Here is a 21,348-nt window from a genome sequence, read left to right on the forward strand (position 1 = left end):
TTAGGAAAAAATGTGTAGTCTTTTGTTGTGAGCTTAGTGACTTCTGGTTTTCATAGCTCTGTGACCTTAGATAAGTCTTGATCCTTTTGGAGTTTGTTTTCTCATCTATGACTATGTTACTACTGTGTCCCCAAAGCTCAGATCAGTGCTTGGCACATAGCAGGCATTATCTGTTGATGAAATGAATAACTACATTCTAAGAAGAATGAACTGGGCCATCCTCCTAACCCTGGCATCTGTGAGCTTTGGTCTAGCTCAACATCCTCAACTAAAAGGCTGCCCCTCTTTGCTCAGGCATCTGTGCTATGTCATAACAGGAAACTGAAATTATAGTTCCCTGTTGCAGACTCTTATTGCCAAGTGAGGAAATTCCACCAGGAAGAATTCAAATATTTGCTTTGTACCACTTCCTCTACCTCAAGAGCAAGCCTTGATCCTAGCACGGCTAACATGAGGTTGAGACTCCAGGACCTAACTCCCGGGCTGACTCTGAACTGTTGTTTTAGAGGGAGTTCTCTGGACTGGCAAGGAACAGGGATTCTAAACTCAATGGAACTCTTCCTTGGTGGCCCTCGAGATCTGCTCCCTCAGGAACACAGAACCCTCAGTAGACTCAACTGTGACCTTGGAGACATACTAAGCTGAACCCCGAGGAGACAGCAGATGTAGACATTCCAACACTAAACTTGATTTACAACCTTGACATTGTGATAATGGTCTCTCCTCTCAAAGCTAAGATGGTAATTTTAGAGAAGTTTGTTAAAATCATAAGTTGCTTCAAAGTACTAAGAAAATCATCATCCAGTCTTACACTGAAACTTAGTGCGCACAGATAGTTATTCATACTGAAATAAAGAAAATAATTCTTTGTATATCCATTTTATCTTAAATATTAATATGTTAAGGCCAGGCACAGTGGCTCACGCCTGTAATCCCAGCATTTTGGGAGGCTGAGGTGGGCGGATCACGAGGTCAGGAGTTCAAGACCAGCCTGGCCAAGATAGTGAAACCCTGTCTCTACTAAAAATACAAAAATTAGCCTGGCGTGGTGGCATGCGCCTGTAGTCCCAGCTACTTGGGAGGTTGAAGCAGGAGAATCACTTGAACCCAGGAGGCAGAGGTTGTGGTGAGCCAAGATCGTTCCACTGCACTCCAGCCTGGGTGACAAAGCGAGACTCCATCTCAAAAAAACAAAAAAAAATATGTTAAAAAGTTTTGCCAGGCACGGTGGCTCACGCCTGTAATCCCAGCATTTTGGGAGGCTGAGGCAGGTGGATCACCTGAGATCAGGAGTTCAAGACCAGTCTGACCAACATGGCGAAACCTCGTCTCTACTAAAAATACAAAAAAAATTAGCCAGGCATGGCGGTGGCCGCCTGTAATCCCAACTACTCGTGAGGCTGAGGCAGGAGAATCGCTTGAACCCAGGAGGCGGAGGTTGCAGTGAGCCAAGATTGCACTCCAGCCTGGGTGACAGAGTGAGAGTCCGTCTCAAAAAAAAAAAAAAAAAATCTAAGCCATTTTAAGTATAGGCTTTTTCTAAACTGATTATAACTTTTAATTGAAAGCAACTAGCACATATACTTAATTCTGGAATATTTTCTACCTGGACAGACTTGAAATACTCCTATATCATCTAAATACTTCTTAATGGAGACATTTCCTGGTACTGCATTATTAGAAACAATCTACTCTAAAGGAGGGAAAATAAAAAACATGTTTAGCAAATAACATCTACTTAACAGATTTATAAAACACCTTAGCTAACTAAAGCCAGAAAGTGTGCTTCTAGAGTCACAAAACGGGATAAAATAAAACATTCATAGCTTTGGAATCAGTTGCAATGCACAAACCAAACCACCATACAAATACACACAGACACAGGCACACATATTCACGTGGTCATCCTCTTCTTTCCCATAGCAGTAAATAGAAAGATGTTCCTTACCAACAGTCTTCAGAATAATTCACAACCACTTCACTATGCCAACGTGTTAAAAGTAATCTTACAAGATGGAGAGACTCCACTCCTCTGTGACTAAATTTCTGTAGAGACAAGTAATTTTAACACTTGCGCTAGTTTGGCAGTACACGAAAGGTAAAATGGATACCAAATGTTGCATCTGACCAACTGACGTCTAAGGAAAAAAAGATCACTGCTGCAAAGGGAAAGCAGCTGTGAGTGGTATGAATAGGAAAGTTTGTTCTCCTAGCTCTCTTTCATCCACCAAGGGGGTATACTTTTCCAAGTCATAACAGGAATATTCTGTATATGGCAAAGGTTAACTGAGATTGTGACCAAACTGGTCAGTACTGAATAAGAATGAATGTGGATCATGAGCTCAAAACTGATTTGATCTCTCATGATTTTGTTCCTCACAAAAACAAAAGCACCTGTTCATGCTGGTGGGAAAAGGACCACAGTATTAGCCTCAATCTTGCCTAAGGAAACCCCTCTTCAGGGTGTGCTGTGGACTCCCTGTCTTCTCTGGCCCTTGTGCTGCTGGACAATAAAAACTGCCAGTTGTGGCTGGGTGCAGTGGCTCACGCCTATAATCCCAGCACTTTGGGAGGCTGAGGCGGGTGGATCACCTGAGGTCAGGAGTTTGAGACCAGCCTGGCCAACACGGTGCAGCCCCGTCTCTACCAAAAACACAAAATTAGCCGGGCTTGGTGGCGCATCCCTGTAATCCCAGCTAAGCAGGAAGCTGAGACAGAAGAATCACTTGAACCCGGGAGGCAGAGGTTGCGGTGAGCCGAGATCGCATCATCGCACTCCAGCCTGGGCAATGAGAGCGAAACTCCATCTCAAAAAAACAAACAAAACAACAACAACAACAAAAAAAACAAATTAGCTGGGCGTGGTAATGGGCGCCTGTAATCCCAGCTACTTAGGAGGCTAAGGCAGGAGAGCTTGAACCTGGGTGACGGAGGTTGCAGTGAGCTGAGATCGCACCACTGCACTCCAGCCTGAGTGACAGAGTGAGACTCTGTCTCAAAAAACAAACAAACAAAAAAACCTGCCAGTTGTGACTATGCCCCTATCGCTCAGGGCTTCAACAGAACCTGCCACTTTAAAGTCAACAAAATCACCTTTATCAATGTTTAAGTCACATAACCAGCATAACTAGTCAGAGGTTTCTGCTACTTTATTTCAATCTATAGTTGACGTGCATTATGGACAATCTGTGATTATAAATATTAGCCATGACAAAATATTAGAAGCGGAGAGTCTCTGGGCGATGCAACTGGCTTTTTAATGCACCTCTCCATCCCTCACCACAGAAGTACACAGCTATCCTTTTCTTAGATCTCTTCAGGGGAGAGCTATCCCTCTTTTCTTCATTGCATTATCTCTAAACCTTACAGGAGGAAAAGCTGCCTACCTAACATCTGTGACATCTCTTCTCACGCTCTTGGTATAAAAGCTTTTGGAATTTGGACACAGCTTATTAAGTTACTCCTCAGTGGCTGGGCGCAGTGGCTCACGCCTAGTAATCCCAGCACTTTGGGAGGCCAAGGCGGGCGGATCACGATGTCAGGAGATCGAGACCATCCTGGCTAACACGGTGATATCCCCTCTCTACTGAAAATACAAAAAATTAGCCGGGCGTGGTGGCGGGCGCCTGTAGTCCCAGTTACTTGGGAGGCTGAGGCAGGAGAATGGCGTGAACCCGGGAGACAGAGCTTGCAGTGAGCCGGGATCGGGCGACCGCACTCCAGCCTGGATGACAGCGCGAGACTCCGACTCAAAGCCGGCCGGGCGCGGTGGCTCAAGCCTGTAATCCCAGCACTTTGGGAGGCTGAGACGGGCGGATCACGAGGTCAGGAGATCGAGACCATCCTGGCTAACACGGTGAAACCCCGTCTCTACTAAAAAATACAAAAAAAACTAGCCGGGCGAGGTGGCGGGCGCCTGTGGTCCCAGCTACTCAGGAGGCTGAGGCAGGAGAATGGCGTAAACCTGGGAGGCGGAGCTTGCAGTGAGCTGAGATCCGGCCACTGCACTCCGGCCTGGGTGACAGAGCGAGACTCCGTCTCAAAAAAAAAAAAAAAAAAATTAAAAAAAAAAAAAGTTACTCCTCAATTTGTTGAATCTTTGTGCCAAAAGGAGCTGAACCAGTGTAGGTGGAGACAAAGGAAGCAGCATAAATGTCTAACTTATAACTCCTCAGGAAAACGAGAAGAGGAAAAATGAGACACTCCGGTCCCGCTCTGTTCCTCATTCCCCGTTCACAAACCTCACGCCTGGCCCACACTCAGCAACAACAAAGACATCTGTCACTTTCAGGCCGAGGTGCTGTCTCCAAAATTACTGACCTCTGCTCAGAATTCTTAAAAGTTTGCTGAGAAAAAAAAAAATGTCCCTGGGCTGCAGTCGTGTAGCCCGAGGATGGGTTTACAGGAGGATGCCCCGGTTAAGCCCTCTGCCGCCCCCACCTCCCGCTGGAGACTCATACACAGCTCCCTGCCAGTCCCACCGGTGACAGCCACACAAAGGCAGGGTCGCAAGCACACCGACCACCCCACAGCCCACACTCGGCCCCAGACACACACTCACAAGGGCACGTGATCACGTGAGTGGTCACATGGACCGGCCCACTCAGAACATACTCACAAAGTCACACCAACCAAAGCAGCCACGCGCCATACACACACCTACAACCCCGCATACCGCACACCCAGCCGCTTCCCAGGGCTTCGCCCACCCTCACCTGCCGTGGCCGCCCCCACGTCCCTTCCCCTCCTTCCAGAGGCCGCTCTTCGCTCCAGTACGAGCGCGGGCCGTGGAGGCGGCTGGGCCCCAGTCGGGGCGGGCGACCGAGAGCTCGGGACTCGCGGGCGCAGCAGGCCGTGCAGAGAGAGCAGGAGGCCGGCCTCTGAGGGGCGGGGCCCGTGGCCGAGCGAGCTCGGGCCGGCGCGCTCCCCACTTCCGAACCGCCGCTCAGCGGGCGCGAGACTCCCGCTTCCGGGTTCTGAGGGGGCGGGGCCACGTCGCGAGGAAGGGGCGGTGCTGCGTGGCTCCGGCGGTCGCCACGGCGACGGGAGCGGGAGGCGGCTCCGTGGGATCCTCGGCGGCGGCGGGCGTTGGGAGAGGGCTGAATTACCTGTGGGTCAGCCCTAGTTCTCCTGTCTGACCTGCGTACCCAGGAGAAGGGGGCGCCTGGCCCCTGGCCCCTTGGGACCTGCTTCTGCTTTCAGTTCGCGTTTACAACTTTGGAGGGACACCTTTGGGTTCCAGGCTTTGGTGAACAGAACTTTGTATACTCTTTTCTTAGGAACATTTTTTTTCCTTTGGCACAACCGTAGACGCTCTCCGTTAGTCTTCCACTCAAAGTCCCCACTTCCCTTTTGACGTTCTGGGGATTTCTGGGAACGTACGCCCACCTATCTTCCTGTTCCTTCATCATTTTTCCCTTAAAATCAGAGAGAATATTAATACACTTATAATCATTGTTCTTAAGGTGTTGCAGACGTCACGACTCTTTTTTTTTTAGTAAAATATTTCTGAAATTATGATAAGGTGAATAACATGTAAATCTCCTTGTTTTGAATTTTTTTAAGGGATCCTGCAACAAGGTCCTGTTGAAAGTGATTCTCTCTAATATGTTTTAGGGAAGCTTGTACCCTGTTTTAGGGCCTGTAGACTTTGCTCTTACCTAGGCAACTGTTTATGGGATTAAGGTCAGGGAAGATTCCAACTAAATTGCATCCTACTTAATTATCACTTCTGTCCCCTGGCTCAGGAGCCTTGGGTTCCACTCTAGAACTTGGACAAATCCCAAAAGCATTTCCCAAGAGCACGGTGACATACTTACCTTTTTCTTTTTCTTTCTTTCTTTTTTTTTCTCTAAATCACTTCTTTCGGAGTTGCAAGTCAGTTGCAGGAAGTCATCTTTTATTGTAAGCACCACATAGATGTATAGAGCATGTTTCCATGGAGTATTTTAACTTGGGGGCCTTTTCTCCAATATTTGGAATCGTTCAATGGGTGGAATAACTTGCAAACTACTGGTTGTCTGTGAAACTGGTTATGGATATTCATTACATTAGTTGTCTATTTTCCCAGGTGGTCTCGAAGCTTCAATTTAGAGCAAAGGGAATAGAGTGATTCAACCAGTGAGTTAGCACATGATTAGCGCATAAACAATAGGTACTGAATGTATATTGATTGTAATCCCGGCACTTTGAGAAGCCAAGGTGGATGGATCGCTTGAGCCCAGGAGTTCAAGACCAGCCTGAGCAACATGGGAGACCGTGTCTCTACAAAAACATACAAAAATTAGCTGGGCGTGGTGGCGCACGCCTATAGTCCCAGCTACTCAGGAGGCTGAGATGGGAGAATCTGTTAAGCTCAGAGGTCGAAGCCACTGCACCACACCCTAGGTGACAAAGTGAGAGACCTCGTCTACCCCCACCAAAAAAGTGTATTGAATGAATAAATTAGTGGAATAAATAAATCTATCCACATTTCCTCATTTATTCCTAAAACTGTATTCCTTAGAACCCACATCCCTAGCCCCCACTTAGTAACAGCTTTAATGAGACCTAATCTGTGGATATGCCTGTATGTTAAAAGTCATTGTTCTGTTAGTGTGGTAGTAAACTTTAACTTGACAATTGATAATAAAAAAAAAACACTATGTAGATATGTTTTGTTACATATCAACTTTTATTACAATGTAGACCAATCCAAAAACAATAAATGTTTTAATTGTTTCAGAAAGGGAACCCATGGTCATGTTTGTGTCCTCAGTTGTTCCATAACACATGGCAAGCACATTGTCCATTTCCTAATCCCAACAAAGAACATTTAATATCTGTGAATTCCAGTCGAATTGTAATGCACAAATGCAGGCAGCAAACTTTTGATTCAGGCAGGTCCCAGTGCAGGCTGACCTGGTGGACATGGCTGTAAGGATTTGCAGCTGTTGTCGCTGGGGTCTGCCAAATGGTTCCCACAGCACAATTTATCTGTGAGAATCTCACAGAAAAACTGGAATGTTCACAAAATATGCTGTGAACACCAATCAAAGTAAACAGATGGTCAGCTGGCTCTCATAATTGCCCAAACCCAAGCTCTGTCCCTCTTAATTTATCTTTTCACAGGATAATATTTGTTTCAAAACACACAAAATAATCCCAGATCCAGAAATATCTCTCTGCATGTGTATATATAACTGAATGCACTTTTTTTCTTTTTCTTTTTTTTTTTTTTTTTTCGAGACAGTCTTGCTCTATCGCCAGGCTGGAGTGCAGTGGCACATCTCAGCTCACTGCAACCTCCACCTCCCAGGTTCAAGCAATTCTCCTGCCTCAACCTCCTGAGTAGCTGGGTCTACAGGTGCCTGCCACCACACCCAGCTAATTTTTGTATTTTTAGTAGAGACGGGGTTTCACCATGTTGGCGAGGATGGTCTCGATCTCTTGACCTCGTGATCTGCCCGCCTCAGCCTTCCAAAGTGCTGAGATTACAGGCGTGAGCCACTGCGCCCGGCCGTGAATGCACTTTTTTAAATGTTTGGAGAGATATGTACCAAGCAGCAGAGTGATTACCTCTGAGGAAGGAACTGGGGATGGAGGGAGTGGTGAAGAACTTTGACTTTGGATTTAATAGTTGAGTTTATATTAAAATGTATTCATATATTATCTGTTTGATCAAAATAATCAAAAGCAGCCAGGCTCAGTGGCTCATACCTGTAATCCCAGCACTGAGGGAGGCCCAGGCGGGTGGATCTCTTGAGGTCAGGAGTTTGAGACCAGCCTGGCCAACATGGCGAAACTCCCATCTCTACTAAAAATATAAAAATTAGCCGAGTATGGTGGTGGTGGTGCACACCTGTAATCCCAGCTACTCAGGAGGCTGAGGCAGGAGAATCACTTGAACCCACCTGGGTGGCGGCAGTTGCAGTAACCTGAGATCATGCCACTGCACTCCAGGCTGAGTGACAGAGTAAGACTCTGTCTCAAATAATAATAATAATAAAAAGCAACTATATTTCTGTAATTCCTCTGCTATAAATCCTTCAATAACTCCCCACTGCCTTCAAGCTAAAGTTCAAGGTATGCAGAGTAGAGCAGGTCTGGCTCTTGACTCAGCTCTCTGTGGGGCCAATGTGCTCTAGTCGTGCCAACTGCTTGAAGGGCCCCAAACACCTCCTGATGTCTCAGGAGGCCTCTAGGCTTTTGTATATGCGCTTCCTTCCACTTAGAATGCCTCCCTCCACTGCACCCATTAGACTGAAAACTTTTATTTTACCCCCAGGAACCATGGATGTGTAAAAAAGTGAAAGAGAAACAAAACACTTGGTTTTTCATACTAATACTAATTCTTGGAATACCATCCCTTTAAAGCTTTACAGGGTACAGTTGACTGCAGTGTTATATACCAAATTATGCTGAGACCCAAGATTGAAAATGAATGCTGTTTCCTCATTGCCAGACCAAGTCTATGTAAAATGTATACTGCACTGGATTGGAGGAATCAGACACGAAGTGGGTATTCAGGAACTGGCTTGGAAAAATGCTGATGTGGCTATATTAGAGGTTACTACCTAAAGGCATTATCAAAGAGAAGTTATATATAGTTATTTGTAATTAATAATGTATTAGTTGTCATCTGGGAGTTCAGAAACCTGAGTTTTATCCTTGAGCAAAACATTTCCTCTGCTAGGTCTGGTTTCCTTCTCTGTAAAGTGAGGCCAAGGTTAAAGTAAATTATCTGTAAGGTCCTTCCAATTCTAAGATTTTAGATTTTATAAATTTATAAGAGATATGTTAAAGAATCTTTACAGCCGGGCGCGGTGGCTCACGCCTGTAATCCCAGCACTTTGGGAGGTTGAGGCGGGTGGATCACCTGACGTCGGGAGTTCAAGACCAGCCTGAGCAACATGGAGAAACCCCGTCTCTACTAAAAATACAAAATTAGCCGGGATGGTGGCGCATGCCTGTAATCCCAGCTACTCGGGAGGCTGAGACAGGAGAATCGCTTGAATCCGGGAGGCGGAGGTTGTGGTGAGCCAAGATCACACCATTGCACTCCAGCCTGGGCAAAAAGAGTGAAACTCCATCTCAAAAAAAAAAAAAAGAATCTTTACAGCAGCCTTTCCTCAAAGCTGCCGTTCTCTGATAATATTCCTCCTCCTTCTTGCTTCCAATCAAACTAAAAAAAAAAACAAAAACGAAAAACAAAAACAGAAACAAAACAGCCTGCACACAAAAATGCTTATTTAATGGAAACAGTATTTTAATTTCTCAGAAAAGTTCATGTTTGTCCATTTACTTTTTAGAATAAAAGTTTCTAAGCAAAGGTACCGCATTTTTTGTATTATCTGCCAACCTAGCATCTCAATGTTTCAACAATGTAAATAATTAACGTAAATAACAATGGATAATCTACCTTCTCGAAGAAGAGCAGCAATAAAAATTAGTGGAAAGTGAGAGCTGCACTTCTTTACTACAAAAAATAGCTTCTATCTGTAGTGTCTTAGAAAAGTTTATGAATCTTAGAGGTAAAAAAAGACAGTGATTAGCTGGACAGGGTGGTGCATACTTGTAGTCCCAGCTATTTGGGAGGTTGAGGCAGGAGGATACTTGAGCCTAGGAATTTGAGGCTATGTGCATGATGATTGTGCCTATGAATAGCTACTGCACTCCAGCCTGGGCAACGTAGTGAGATCCTGTCTCAAAAAAAAAAAAAAAAAAAAGACTGATGAAATAGTAACTAAAATAAAATATTTTTGAAATTGTCTAGCATAGTACGTGCATATAATGCGCATTCAATTGGCATGTGTTTCCATTTCTTTGTTTCTGAGCACCAAAGCCAAATACATTAAATTCCCTAATCAAGGATAAAAATATTTGCAAATAGACACACAGCGGTAGTAGATTGGTTAGGCACACCGACTGGAATCTAGGTTACCAGGGCATACATTCCAGCTCCACCACTGACTATTTAAAATTCTGGAAAAATGAAGATCAATAACAGTACCTGCTTCACTGGGTTATTGTAAAGATAAAATGGGACAGTCCAGGTCAAGTCCTTACACACATGGCTAGCCCTCAAAAAATGCTAGCTAATAATAGTGATATTGAGAACCTACTGTATTTCTTCAGACACTGTGCTAGATGACTTATTTCTTTTTTCTTTTCCTGTTTTTTTTGTTTGTTTGTTTTGTTTTGTTTTGTTTTTGAGATGGAGTCTCACTCTGTCATCCAAGGTGGAGTGCAGTGGCTTGATCTTGGCTCACTGCAACCTCTGCCTCCCGGCTTCAAGCGATTCTCCTGCCTCAGCCTCCTAAGTGGCTGGGATTACAGGCATGCACCACCATGCCCAGCTAATTTTTGTATTTTTAGTAGAGATAGGGTTTTGCCATGTTGGCAGGCTAGTCTCGAACTCCTGACCTCAAGTGATCCTCCCGCCTAGACTTCCCAAAGTGCTGGGATTGTAGGTGTGAGCCACCACGGCTGGCCAAGTATATTATTTCTATTCTTCATGACAATACTTGCAAAGTAGGTACAATTTTAATTTCATGGATAGGGCAATACATGGAGAGGCTCCGTAACCAGCCTAGGTTTACAATCAGTGACAGGGCTAGGCTCATGCTAGCTTTGTTGGCTCTAAGACTCTGCCCCTCAAAGTCATATATTTTCACCTTGAAATTGTTTGATAAATATAAAGAAAAATGGTGAAAATAGGTTGAACTGACTTAAATACAAAGTATGAAGCAACAAACATCCTTTTGGTAGCTATTCTCGAGAACTCAATTTTATGCTCAGAAATGTTTCTTTTGTCCCCCAGACCAAATGAAGAGTCAAATCCTTCTTTAAAACAAAATCTCCTGTAGTCTTCGGGTTCTAATCCTAGTATTACCACTACCTAGCTGTTGCTAGGCCCCTGTTTCATCATCTCTAAAAAGAAATTTTGAGTTATATAGATCCTTCCCCTACTTGAAAATTCTTTTGCTCCTATTGGTCTAAAGACATTTCTAATAGTATAAAAGTTCCTGTAAAAACTGCAAATAGAGCTACCATATGATTCAGCAATCCCACTACTGGGCAGTCATCCAAAGAAAGGGAAATCAATATATCGAAGAGACATCTGCATGCTCATGTTTACTGCAGCAGTAGCCTCAATAGCCAGGATATAGAATCAACCTAAGTGTCTAACAACTGATGGATGGATAAAGAAAATGAGGTATATATACACAATGGAATACTAGTCAACCACAAAAAGAATGAAATCCTGCCATTCAAGGTAACATGAATGGAACTGTAGGACATATTTCTCAGCGTCCTCCAGAGAAACAGAACCATCAAGATGTGTATGTAGAGAGAAAGATTTATTACAAGGAATTGGCTCACGTGATTATGGAGGCTAAATCCCCAAATCTGCAGTTGGCGAGCTGGAGAAATAAGTGAAAGAAACCAGGAACAGAAAGTTAAACACTGTATGTTCTCATTCATATATGGAAGCTTAAATGAAGCTGATCTCATAGAAGTAAAAAGCAGTCATAGAGGTTATTAGAGGCCTGAAAGGGGAGGGGAAAAGAAGGGTTAGAGAGAGATTTATTAAAGGACGCAAAACTACAGCTAGATAAGAGGAACAAGTTCTAGTGTTGTATAGCACTGTAGGATGACCATAGTTAACAACAATGTGTATTTTCAACTAGCTACAAGAGAGGATATTGAATGTTTCCTGCACAAGAAATGATAAATGTTTGAGATGACGGATATCTAATTACATTGATCTGATCCCCTCACATTATTATATATATCAAAGCATCACAATGTACTCCATAAATACATACAATTATTATGTGTCAATAAGAAATCAAAATAAATAAAGGCATCTTCTTCTACAAGCTGTTGCTACCATTCAGAGGAGAAAATGTTGTAGGCCCAAAGAAGGGATTATAGTAGCATTTGACTGTGGTGATGTATCAGTCAGCGTTCTCCAGGGAAACAGAACCATCGGGGTGTATACATATATAGAGATTTATTATATGGAATTGGCTCATGTGATTATGGAGTTTAAATCCCAAAATCTATAGTTGGCAAACTGGAGACCCAGGAGAGCTGATAGTATAGTTCCAGCCAAAAAGCCAGCAGGCTGGAGACCTATGAAGAACTGATTTTCAGTTCAAATCTAAAGGCAGGGTAAAAACCAATATCCCAGGTCAAAGGCAGTCAAGCTGGAGGAGTTCCCTCTTTTTCAGCCTTTTTGTTCTATTCAGGCCTTCAACTGACCGGATGAGGCTCATCCACATTAGGGGGGCCATCAGCTTTACTGAATCCATTGATTCAAATGTGTGGGGTTTTTTGTTTTGGTTTGTTTTTGAGAGAGGGTCTCACTCTGTCATTCAGGCTGGAATGCAGTGGCACAATCTTACTGCACCGCAGCCTCGACCTCCCGGGCTCAAGCAATCCTCCTACCTCAGCCTCCCAAGTAGCTGGGACCACAGGCATGCGTCACCATGCTTAGCTAACTTTTGTATTTTTTGTAGACAGGGTTTTGCCATGTTGCTCAGGCTGGTCTTGAACTCTTAGACTCAAGTGAGCTGCCTGCCTCAGCCTCCCAAAGTGCTGGGATTATAGGCATGAGCCACCATGCCTGACGTGATTCAAATGTTCATCTCATCCAGAAGCAGCTTCACAAACACACCCAGAATAATGTTTGACTAAATGTCTGGGCACCTGATGGCCCAGTCATTGACATAATATTAACCACAGATGACAACAATAGCTACCATTTATTGAGGGTCTATTATATGCCAGGCACTTCCCAGATGTATTTCTATTCTGCAAGGCAGGTATTACACATGTTTTTAAACTGAGAAATGAGTTTTAAAACTTTCAGCAACTTGTCCTGAGTCACTCAACTAGTAACTAGCAAGAAAATTTGGTTTTGAGTCTGATGCGAAGCATATGTTTTTCAGCAATGACAAGAACCAAAATAGAAGCATCTTGCATAAGGAGGCAATGTATTTGCAAATACATCCTTTCAACTAAAGCATAAAGTAGACTGTGTTCTACCTTCCTGGGAGGACTCTGGACTCTGGGCCAACACGTAGCTCAGATTAACATGCATCTCTTATGCTAGTTAAAACTATTACTGCTCTAGCAGAAAAATTATTTGATGAGTGTGGTAAAATGCAGAGTCCCAGATGCAGAGATTCTGACTCAATGTTCGTATTAGAGCCCAGGAACCTACTCCAGGTGATTCTGGTTCAGATGAGAAATGCTACTCAGTCACACTGAATTGTGGTTTCTACAGGGGCCTGAACAAAGAGCGAGTCATATGGCTTCCTGATGCCTGTCTGGGATGTGCATCATTTACTGTCTTGAAGAAATGGGCTGCCAACTTGAAGATGGCATTTCCATACCTGGTGTTTATCCTCCAGTTCCAGGATGAGCTTGAGGCTCCCTGGATGGGGAACTGCGCACTGTAGGATGGGCCTTGCACTCTTACCTCAAGATTTCAGATGCATGAAAGATATTTCATACAGTCCTAGGTATACCAACTGTGCCAGTCATGATGACCAATTTCACAGCCCCTTATGCTGCTTTTTCTGCAGAGTGGAATCAATGGAATGAGGTGGGCCTCGACTCACAGTCTGGCTAAGGACTAGTTGTGGTCTGACACAAAAGGTTCTATCTGGCAAGGACAATGGTAATTGGTTAGAGAGTCAGACAGGCTCCACCCAGAATGTAGGGTGGCAGAGCTGAGGCCATTAACCAGTAGGTAGTAAGAGATCAAAACTGCCAGGTAGACATATGTCATCAGAGAAACTATGGGGAACGGGGGGCAGGGAGTGACAGTAACCAAAGGAAACCTCCGAGTTTCTCTCTCTCTCTCTCTCTTCTTTTCTTTTCCTTTTTTGAGACAGACTTTTGCTCTTGTTGCCCAGGCTGGGATTACAGGCATGCACCACCACGCCCGGCTAATTTTTTATTTTTAGTAGAGACGGGGTTTCTCCATGTTGGTCAGGCTGGTCTCGAACTCCCGACCTCAGGTGATCTATCTGCCCGCCTCAGCCTCCTAAAGTGCTGGGATTACAGGTGTAAGCCACCGTGCCTGGCCTAAAATCCCCATTTCTTTTTTTTTTTTTTTTTTTTTTGAGACGGAGTCTCACTGTGTCTCCCAGGCTGGAGTGCAGTGGCGCGATCTCGGCTCACTGCAAGCTCCGCCCCCCGGGTTCACGCCATTCTCCCGCCTCAGCCTCCCAAGTAGCTGGGACTACAGGCGCCCGCTACCGCGCCCGGCTAGTTTTTTGTATTTTTAGTAGAGACGGGGTTTCACCATGTTAGCCAGGATAGTCTCGATCTCCTGACCTTGTGATCCACCCACCTCGGCCTCCCAAAGTGCTGGGATTACAGGCTTGAGCCACCGCGCCTGGCCCCATTTCTTAAAAGTGTTTCAAGTCTGTTATTTGCAACCAAGAGCCTAACTTCACACATACAGATTATTGGTTTCATCAAATGTGAGGGTTTAAGGGATCTCCCTTGCGATTCCGTCAACTATTCAAGATTCCCCTTGTCGAGGTCGTTACCCTGTTTGAGGGGATGGAAGGGGCAGAGTATTCCTTAGGTGTTGCAAGAGGAATCCAACCTTTCCTCGGTCACAACTCTTGATGGGAAGCTGAGCCCTCAGTCAGGTTTCCCCAGTACTGGTGGCAGTGTCTGAGTGGGCACTCCTTAGATCCCCTGCAGAAATCATGCTCGTGAGCTCCTAGAGGACACTGATTTCCGTTCTCTCCCAATTCCCTAACCTGAGCAGAGTGCCTGGAGGGGATTAAGTATTCAATACATATAATTGGAAAAACAAGGCACTTGCACAGTCTCTTGTTGATTCTCAAAACTATTTTGGTAGTGTTTTGTTTTCATCATCAGCCTAATTTCACACTTGAAGAAATAAAGTTCAGTGATACTGACTTGTCAGAAATCAAAGAGCTCATCAGTGGTGGATCCAAAACTCTCCATAAGGTTATAATAGCCAATAACTCAAATTCCCTCACCCACAAAAATCTTTTCAATCATCTCCCCTTCATCCCAACCACTGATGTAATTCAGATCTTCACATTTCTTTTCTCTTTTATCCTCAACTTTTAAGTTCAGGGTACATGTGTAGGATGCGCAGGTTTGTTACACAGGCAAATGTGTGTCATGGTGGTTTGCTGCACAGATCATCCCATTATCTAGGTATTAAGCCCAGCATCCCTTATTATTCCTGATGCTCTCCCTCCCCGCAACCCCATCCCCACCCCCGAGGCCCCTGTGTGTTGTTCCCCCACCATGTGTCCATCTGTTCTCATTGTTCAGCACCCACTTATAAGTAAGAACATGCAGTGTTTGATTTTCTGTCCCTGGATTAGTTTGCTGAAGATAATGGCTTCCAGCTCCATCCATGTCCCTGAAGATCACATTTCTAACCTTCCAACAGATCTTCCTGCCCAGGTTTTACCCCCAACCTATCTTCCACACCACCACCAAATTAAATTTCCAGAATCTAACTCTGATCACACCACTCTCCAACAGTCTACTGCATATGAGACAAAGGCCCTAACTCTCAAAGCCCTCCATGATCAGGCCTCAACTTGCTTTTCCAGTCTCGTTTCTATCACCAGATTCCACCTTTATCAATTCTTTTCATCAAAACGCTGGGCTTTCCCCCGGTATTTAACATGCCATTTGTTTCTCTTCCATAATCCATTGTTAGCTTTTTACCAGCCAGCTCTATAACTAGCCGATACATACAAGGGAATGTATGACAAATTTATGGTTTAAAGAATAATAAAAGAACAATCATGCTCCCAGCTAAACATTACCAAAACCCCCATAGTGTTCTTTTAAGTCTCTGTGCCTCTGCAGATGCTAGAATGTCCTTCTAGGCCTTAGTCTACATAGTAAACTCATCCTTTGGAGGCTGATTCCATTGACTTCCTCTGGGAAGCCTCCATGGACACTCCTGAGGGACACAATGCTTCTATTATGCCTCTGCTATGGCGTTTATAACTATTATATTTGCTTACACATTTGTCTCCCTGGTAGGTTGAAGATGTCAAATATTTGATCTCTGAACCTCTGGTAACCAGTTTGAAGTTCTAGTGACACAGTAAGTGCTCAATAAATCAGATGACCACACAACCCAGTTTGCCTGGGAGAGTCCTGGTTTATGTCTGTTGCCCTGGAGTAATTATTGTAAGTGCTTCTTTCACTCATAAAAGCATCCTAACTTAGATGACCAAATCACCCTATCAATAAATGTTGTTGAATTAACAAATGACTTAATGAATAGAGAAAGACGTTCACTGTCAGAATCTAGGCAGGAAAAGTCGATGTGTGGATTCTGCGGTCACTGTACCTCCTTCTCCAGAAGTGCCTGACTCTCCTGGAGACAGAGGAGATAAATTGCACACACCAGATGCTCAATCACCTTTATTGCACAAGTAAGTTGAAAAATGTTAGCACGTTCCTACTTCAAGAAAACCTGGGTCAGGTATAGTGGCTCATGCTTGTAATCCCAGCACTTTCAGAGGCCAAGGCAGGAGTTCAAGACCAGCCTAGGCAACATAATGAGACCCCTATCTCTGCAAAAAAAAATTTTTTTAATTAAAAAAGAAAATTAGCCAGCCATGCTGGCCCCACTTTGGGAGGCTGAGGTTGGAGGATCACTTAAGCCCAGGACATTGAGGATGCAGTAAGCAATGTTTCACGCCACTGGACTCCAGCCTGTGTGGGAGAGCAAGACTCCATCTCTAAAAAGATAAATAAAAATTAAAATCTGGATGTAAAATGTTATAGTACAGATCACTGTGGCAGAGATGATTAAATATTACCTACATTTACTACTTGGTTAAACCTAGCTGGTAGTGAAATGTAAAGAGCTGGCTTTACTACTTACTGGAAATAAAAAATGCAGATTCAATACTCCTAAAATGTCAGTGGGGACACGATTTAAAAAAGATTAAACAGATGCACTGTTTTTAAAAAAAACTCTTCTCGGCCAGGCGTGGTGGCTCCCACCTGTAATCCCAGCACTTTGGGAGGCCGAGGTGGGCGGATCACAAGAGATCAAGAACGTCCTGGCTAACACAGTGAAACCCTGTCTCTACTAAAAATACAAAAAAAAAAAAAAAAAATTAGCTGGGCATGGTGGCGGGCGCCTATAATCCCAGCTACTCGGGAGGCGAGGCAGGTGAATGGCGTGAACCTGGGAGATGGAGCTTGCAGTGAGCCGAGATTGCACCACTGCACTACAGCCTGGGCGACAGAATGAGAATCCATCTCAAAACAAAAAACAAAAAACCTCTTCTCAGTATGCATGTATGTGCATACACACACTAGTTAGGGTTGCCCTTGTTCTTAGGGAAAGATAATCTCCTTGAGTTTGGTATCATAAATACAAGTTTTATTTAAACTTTTTTTGTAATTCAAGTAGAAAAAGCTATTTAACTACTGTTACATAAAAAGTAGAAAGTGAGGCAATCCACCTTTTTGACAATAATCTTCTCTTCTTCTAACAGTGCCATCTTCTTTGAAAAGTCCAGTTAATTCCAGGCCAGGCGCGGTGGCTCATGCTTATAATCCTAGCACTTGGGGAGGCTAAGGTGGGCAGATCACAAGGTCAGGAGTTTGAGACCAGCCTGACCGACAAGGTGAAACCCCATCTCTACTAAAAATACAAAAATTAGCTGGATGTGGTGGTGTGTGCCTGTAATCCCAGCTACTCAGGAGGCTGAGGCAGCAGAATTGCTTGAACCTGGGAGGCGGAGGTTGTAGTGAGCTGAGATTGTGCTACTGCATTCCAGCCTGGGCAACAGAGTGAGACTCTGTCTCCAAAAAAAAAAAAAGAAAGAAAGTCCAGATAATTCCTTGTAAATAAGGTTTTTAATAAATTACAAATACGTAATAGGTTTTTATCCATCTTCTTCCTAACTACTCAATGCATTGTTACATAGTAACAGTTTTGTTCTGCTTCTGCTTTGTTGGAAGTCTGAGAGTCTGAAATCTGCATTGGCTTGGTTGAGCTTGGGAATTTTTTTGGTACCAGGGGTGCAAATATCCATTGTAGAAGTCAGTAGCCGTTAATGTTTTCTTGAGCATCACTGATCGAACACCAATCCAACTATCCTAAAGGGCAAAATACAAATAGTGAATAGGCAGGGGTGGTAAAACTAAAAAACCAAGTAAATATTAGTTTATACAATTTTTATCACGGAAACAACAAACCAACAAACCTTTACTAAATGCCTNGCCCTCAGTCAGGTTTCCCCAGTACTGGTGGCAGTGTCTGAGTGGGCACTCCTTAGATCCCCTGCAGAAATCATGCTCGTGAGCTCCTAGAGGACACTGATTTCCGTTCTCTCCCAATTCCCTAACCTGAGCAGAGTGCCTGGAGGGGATTAAGTATTCAATACATATAATTGGAAAAACAAGGCACTTGCACAGTCTCTTGTTGATTCTCAAAACTATTTTGGTAGTGTTTTGTTTTCATCATCAGCCTAATTTCACACTTGAAGAAATAAAGTTCAGTGATACTGACTTGTCAGAAATCAAAGAGCTCATCAGTGGTGGATCCAAAACTCTCCATAAGGTTATAATAGCCAATAACTCAAATTCCCTCACCCACAAAAATCTTTTCAATCATCTCCCCTTCATCCCAACCACTGACGTAATTCAGATCTTCACATTCCTTTTCTCTTTTATCCTCAACTTTTAAGTTCAGGGTACATGTGTAGGATGCGCAGGTTTGTTACACAGGCAAATGTGTGTCATGGTGGTTTGCTGCACAGATCATCCCATTATCTAGGTATTAAGCCCAGCATCCCTTATTATTCCTGATGCTCTCCCTCCCCCCAACCCCATCCCCACACCCGAGGCCCCTGTGTGTTGTTCCCCCACCATGTGTCCATCTGTTCTCATTGTTCAGCACCCACTTATAAGTAAGAACATGCAGTGTTTGATTTTCTGTCCCTGGATTAGTTTGCTGAAGATAATGGCTTCCAGCTCCATCCATGTCCCTGAAGATCACATTTCTAACCTTCCAACAGATCTTCCTGCCCAGGTTTTACCCCCAACCTATCTTCCACACTACCACCAAATTAAATTTCCAGAATCTAACTCTGATCACACCACTCTCCAACAGTCTACTGCATATGAGACAAAGGCCCTAACTCTCAAAGCCCTCCATGATCAGGCCTCAACTTGCTTTTCCAGTCTCGTTTCTATCACCAGATTCCACCTTTATCAATTCTTTTCATCAAAACGCTGGGCTTTCCCCCGGTATTTAACATGCCATTTGTTTCTCTTCCATAATCCATTGTTAGCTTTTTACCAGCCAGCTCTATAACTAGCCCATACATACAAGGGAATGTATGACAAATTTATGGTTTAAAGAATAATAAAAGAACAATCATGCTCCCAGCTAAACATTACCAAAACCCCCTATAGTGTTCTTTTAAGTCTCTGTGCCTCTGCAGATGCTAGAATGTCCTTCCAGGCCTTAGTCTACATAGTAAACTCATCCTTTGGAGGCTGATTCCATTGACTTCCTCTGGGAAGCCTCCATGGACACTCCTGAGGGACACAATGCTTCTATTATGCCTCTGCTATGGCATTTATAACTATTATATTTGCTTACACATTTGTCTCCCTGGTAGGTTGAAGATGTCAAATATTTGATCTCTGAACCTCTGGTAACCAGTTTGAAGTTCTAGTGACACAGTAAGTGCTCAATAAATCAGATGACCACACGACCCAGTTTGCCTGGGAGAGTCCTGGTTTATGTCTGTTGCCCTGGAGTAATTATTGTAAGTGCTTCTTTCACTCATAAAAGCATCCTAACTTAGATGACCAAATCACCCTATCAATAAATGTTGTTGAATTAACAAATGACTTAATGAATAGAGAAAGACGTTCACTGTCAGAATCTAGGCAGGAAAAGTCGATGTGTGGATTCTGCGGTCACTGTACCTCCTTCTCCAGAAGTGCTTGACTCCCCTGGAGAGAGAGGAGATAAATTGCACACACCAGATGCTCAATCACCTTTATTGCACAAGTAAGTTGAAAAATGTTAGCACGTTCCTACTTCAAGAAAACCTGGGTCAGGTATAGTGGCTCATGCTTGTAATCCCAGCACTTTCAGAGGCCAAGGCAGGAGTTCAAGACCAGCCTAGGCAACATAATGAGACCCCTATCTCTGCAAAAAAAATTTTTTTAATTAAAAAAGAAAATTAGCCAGCCATGCTGGCCCCACTTTGGGAGGCTGAGGTTGGAGGATCACTTAAGCCCAGGACATTGAGGATGCAGTAAGCAATGTTTCACGCCACTGGACTCCAGCCTGTGTGGGAGAGCAAGACCCCATCTCTAAAAAGATAAATAAAAATTAAAATCTGGATGTAAAATGTTATAGTACAGATCACTGTGGCAGAGATGATTAAATATTACCTACATTTACTACTTGGTTAAACCTAGCTGGTAGTGAAATGTAAAGAGCTGGCTTTACTACTTACTGGAAATAAAAAATGCAGATTCAATACTCCTAAAATGTCAGTGGGGACACGATTTAAAAAAGATTAAACAGATGCACTGTTTTTAAAAAAAACTCTTCTCGGCCAGGCGTGGTGGCTCCCACCTGTAATCCCAGCACTTTGGGAGGCCGAGGTGGGCGGATCACAAGAGATCAAGAACGTCCTGGCTAACACAGTGAAACCCTGTCTCTACTAAAAATACAAAAAAAAAAAAAAAAATTAGCTGGGCATGGTGGCGGGCGCCTATAATCCCAGCTACTCGGGAGGCGAGGCAGGTGAATGGCGTGAACCTGGGAGATGGAGCTTGCAGTGAGCCGAGATTGCACCACTGCACTACAGCCTGGGCGACAGAATGAGAATCCATCTCAAAACAAAAAACAAAAAACCTCTTCTCAGTATGCATGTATGTGCATACACACACTAGTTAGGGTTGCCCTTGTTCTTAGGGAAAGATAATCTCCTTGAGTTTGGTATCATAAATACAAGTTTTATTTAAACTTTTTTTGTAATTCAAGTAGAAAAAGCTATTTAACTACTGTTACATAAAAAGTAGAAAGTGAGGCAATCCACCTTTTTGACAATAATCTTCTCTTCTTCTAACAGTGCCATCTTCTTTGAAAAGTCCAGTTAATTCCAGGCCGGGCGCGGTGGCTCATGCTTATAATCCTAGCACTTGGGGAGGCTAAGGTGGGCAGATCACAAGGTCAGGAGTTTGAGACCAGCCTGACCGACAAGGTGAAACCCCATCTCTACTAAAAATACAAAAATTAGCTGGATGTGGTGGTGTGTGCCTGTAATCCCAGCTACTCAGGAGGCT

General features: G+C 43.8%; 1 protein-coding gene across 3 annotated transcripts in view; it reads right to left on the minus strand.

The window, feature by feature from the left end:
- Window positions 1-4,997, minus strand: part of SPG21 (SPG21, maspardin) — a 29,099-nt gene extending 24,102 nt beyond the window's left edge. For 2 of the 3 annotated variants that reach the window (XM_025390132.1, XM_025390134.1), the window contains exon 1: window positions 4,716-4,997. The gene's annotated coding sequence lies outside the window, so the exon portion shown is untranslated. Of the gene's footprint in view, window positions 1-1,948; window positions 2,039-3,386; window positions 3,696-4,715 lie in introns of those variants that run through there. The other variant, XM_025390133.1, reaches the window with a different exon arrangement.
- Between the last annotated feature and the right edge of the window lie 16,351 nt (window positions 4,998-21,348).

Source organism: Theropithecus gelada, chromosome 7a (genome assembly GCF_003255815.1).
Source record: "Theropithecus gelada isolate Dixy chromosome 7a, Tgel_1.0, whole genome shotgun sequence".
Taxonomy (NCBI): Eukaryota; Metazoa; Chordata; class Mammalia; order Primates; family Cercopithecidae; genus Theropithecus; species Theropithecus gelada.